This window comes from Trichomycterus rosablanca, chromosome 6 (assembly GCF_030014385.1).
Source record: "Trichomycterus rosablanca isolate fTriRos1 chromosome 6, fTriRos1.hap1, whole genome shotgun sequence".
NCBI classification, from domain to species: Eukaryota; Metazoa; Chordata; class Actinopteri; order Siluriformes; family Trichomycteridae; genus Trichomycterus; species Trichomycterus rosablanca.
Window position 1 is genome coordinate 16832120 of NC_085993.1, and position 4497 is coordinate 16836616.

Below are 4497 nucleotides of genomic sequence, written 5' to 3' on the forward strand. Positions count from 1 at the left end.
CACGTGCCACGCCCGCTTTTGTAGCGTTTTTTGGTCCCATTGACTTCCATTCATTTTTTAGAATGGGATTTTCCTATACTCAAATCGAGAGCTAGGATTTAAAGATAAAGTATTTACCCCCCCCTCCCCCAAACACACACTGTACCTCTTCTATACAGCATTTAGATACGCTCACTTCCCACTGATGTAACCCCACTCACATACAGCATTTAGATACATTCACTTCCCACTGAGCATGGGGATTCGAACCCACACCCACCTGCCACGCCCATTTTTATGCTTTTATTCACTTCCATTCATTTTTTGAAAGTTCGAGATATCGACGCCGTTCCAACTCTATATCGTAAAGCTCACTGATGTAACCCCGACTCAGGTACAGCATGGGGATTCGAACCTACGCCCACCTGCCACGCCCGGTTTTTGTCCCCATTCACTTCCATTCATTTTTTGAAAGTTCGAGATATCGACACCGTTCCAACTCTATATCGTAAAGCCCACTGATGTAACCCCGACTCAGATACAGCATGGGGATTCGAACCCACACCCACCTGCCACGCCCGGTTTTTGTCCCCATTCACTTCCATTCATTTTTTGAAAGTTCGAGATATCGACACCGTTCCAACTCTATATCGTAAAGCCCACTGATGTAACCCCGACTCAGATACAGCATGGGGATTCGAACCCACACCCACCTGCCACGCCCGGTTTTTGTCCCCATTCACTTCCATTCATTTTTTGAAAGTTCGAGATATCGATGCCGTTCCAACTCTATATCATAAAGCTCACTGATGTTACCCCGACTCAGATACAGCATGGGGATTCGAACCCACACCCACCTGCCACGCCCGGTTTTTGTCCCCATTCACTTCCATTCATTTTTTGAAAGTTCGAGATATCGACGCCGTTCCAACTCTATATCGTAAAGCTCACTGATGTAACCCCGACTCAGATACAGCATGGGGATTCGAACCCACACCCACCTGCCACGCCCGGTTTTTGTCCCCATTCACTTCCATTCATTTTTTGAAAGTTCGAGATATCAACGCCGTTCCAACTCTATATCGTAAAGCTCACTGATGTAACCCCGACTCAGATACAGCATGGGGATTCGAACCCACACCCACCTGCCACGCCCGGTTTTTATCCCCATTCACTTCCATTCATTTTTTGAAAGTTCGAGATATCAACGCCGTTCCAACTCTATATCGTAAAGCTCACTGATGTAACCCCGACTCAGATACAGCATGGGGATTCGAACCCACGCCCACCTGCCACGCCCGGTTTTTGTCCCCATTCACTTCCATTCATTTTTTGAAAGTTTGAGATATCGACTCCGTTCCAACTCTATATCATAAAGCTCACTGATGTAACCCCGACTCAGAAACAGCTTGGGGATTCGAACCCACGCCCACCTGCCACGCCCGGTTTTTGTCCCCATTCACTTCCATTCATTTTTTGAAAGTTTGAGATATCGACTCCGTTCCAACTCTATATCGTGAAGCTCACTGATGTAACCCCGACTCAGATACAGCATGGGGATTCGAACCCACACCCATCTGCCACGCCCGGTTTTTGTCCCCATTCACTTCCATTCATTTTTTGAAAGTTCGAGATATCGACGCCGTTCCAACTCTATATCGTGAAGCTCACTGATGTAACCCCGACTCAGATACAGCATGGGGATTCGAACCCACACCCACCTGCCACGCCCGGTTTTTGACCCCATTCACTTCCATTCATTTTTTGAAAGTTTGAGATATCGACGCCGTTCCAACTCTATATCGTAAAGCCCACTGATGTAACCCCGACTCAGATACAGCATGGGGATTCGAACCCACGCCCACCTGCCACGCCCGGTTTTTGTCCCCATTCACTTCCATTCATTTTTTGAAAGTTCGAGATATCAACGCCGTTCCAACTCTAAATGGTAAAGCCCACTGATGTAACCCCGACTCAGATACAGCATGGGGATTCGAACCCACACCCACCTGCCACGCCCGGTTTTTGTCCCCATTCACTTCCATTCATTTTTTGAAAGTTCGAGATATCAACGCCGTTCCAACTGTAAATGGTAAAGCCCACTGATGTAACCCCGACTCAGATACAGCATGGGGATTCGAACCCACACCCACCTGCCACGCCCGGTTTTTGGTCCCATTCACTTCCATTCATTTTTTGAAAGTTCGAGATATCAACGCCGTTCCAACTCTAAATTGTAAAGCCCCCTGATGTAACCCCGACTCAGATACATTATGGGGATTCGAACCCACACCCACCTGCCACGCCCGGTTTTTGGTCCCATTCACTTCCATTCATTTTTTTTAAGTTCGAGATATCAACGCCGTTCCAACTCTATATCGTAAAGCCCCCTGATGTAACCCCGACTTAGGTACAGCATGGGGATTCGAACCCACGCCCACCTGCCACGCCCGGTTTTTGTTCCCATTCACTTCCATTCATTTTTTTAAAGTTCGAGATATCAACGCCGTTCCAACTCTATATCGTAAAGCCCCCTGATGTAACCCCGACTCAGGTACAGCATGGGGATTCGAACCCACGCCCACCTGCCACGCCCGGTTTTTGTCCCCATTCACTTCCATTCATTTTTTGAAAGTTCGAGATATCAACGCCGTTCCAACTCTAAATCGTAAAGCCCACTGATGTAACCCCGACTTGGGTACAGCCTGGGGATTCGAACCCACACCCACCTGCCACGCCCGGTTTTTGGTCCCATTCACTTCTATTCATTTTTTGAAAGTTCGAGATATCAACGCCGTTCCAACTCTAAATTGTAAAGCCCCCTGATGTAACCCCGACTCAGGTACAGCATGGGGATTCGAACCCACACCCACCTGCCACGCCCGGTTTTTGGTCCCATTCACTTCCATTCATTTTTTGAAAGTTTGAGATATCGACGCCGTTCCAACTCTAAATCGTAAAGCCCACTGATGTAACCCCGACTCAGGTACAGCATGGGGATTCGAAACCACGCCCACATGCCACGCCCGGTTTTTGGTCCCATTCACTTCCATTCATTTTTTGAAAGTTCGAGATATCAACGCCGTTCCAACTCTAAATCGTAAAGCCCACTGATGTAACCCCGACTTGGGTACAGCCTGGGGATTCGAACCCACACCCACCTGCCACGCCCGGTTTTTGGTCCCATTCACTTCCATTCATTTTTTGAAAGTTTGAGATATCAACGCCGTTCCAATTCTAAATCGTAAAGCCCACTGATGACACCCCGAGTTGGATAAAGCATTAGGATACGCGCCCGCCCGACCGGCACACGGCAATCACACTCGCATTTTCTCCGGAAATGCACATCTCTAGTTAGTGTGATTGCAGAATGCAAGCACACTATTAGTGTGATTGCAGAATGCAAGCACACTATTGTTATTGTTATTTTCGTTTTCAATATATTATTATTATTCTGCCCGTTTTTTGTCCGTGCTTCTTCTCCCGCAGTTTTCGAGATATCGACCCCGTTCCAGCGCCAAATCGTCCGGCCCATACGGGAATAGAGCGCTTGTATACAACTTTTTGATCGAACCAACACTGTGGGCACAGTGCCCGTTTTAAGGTGCCCGTTTTTCCCCATTGACTCCCATTCATTTTGAAATGAATTTCGAGCTATCAACGCCGTTCCAACCCTTGATCGACCGGGTCATTAATTAGCGCCCAAATCCAAAAAATCATCCGGATACGCCCATCCGTGTGGCATTTATGCCCGTTTTTGCCCGAATTTTTGGACAAAAATCTTGACACCTTTGGCTTTCCACAGAACGTCAACGTGATGACGTAGACGGCATCTTCAGGCCGTTCTGAGAATAGAAAATGGCGGCCGCCAAAAAATCTGACTTATTTTGGTCTGTAACTAAAGTATTAGTGATTTTTAAGATGAAAACGCTGCACAGAATGAAATTATAGTGCAGTTAGACTTTGCAGTGAGCGTCATATCGTTCGCGCTGCAACAGAAACAAAGATATTTATAGCCGTTAGCTTCAAGGCTAACGGATGCATTGAAATCAATGGGAATTGCTAAATGCTAAAAGAGGGACCGAAGTCTGAGTGCACTATGCCTGAAATCTGTAAATGAGACACAGCCGATCATAGATTGCGCAATACCATGGCCCCTGCAGTGATAATCACATGTAAATGAATGAGTACTGATTTGTAAGCAGTACAAACGTGCAGAAATGCATTTTTTTACAGGTTTGGCTTTTCAAACACACCCAGAGTGAACTTGTGCTCACACCACAGCTGGTGCACAGATACAGTGGCCTGTCTGGGAGAAAGTATTCACACCCCACGCACCGCACCACTTCTAAACGCATGCGCGCCCCCGACCTGCGCACGCCCGCCGACCGGCACACGGCAATCACACTCGCATTTTCTCCGGAAATGCACTCTCTAGTTAGTGTGATTGCAGAATGCAAGCACACTATTAGTGTGATTGCAGAATGCAAGCACACTATTGTTATTGTTATTTTCGTT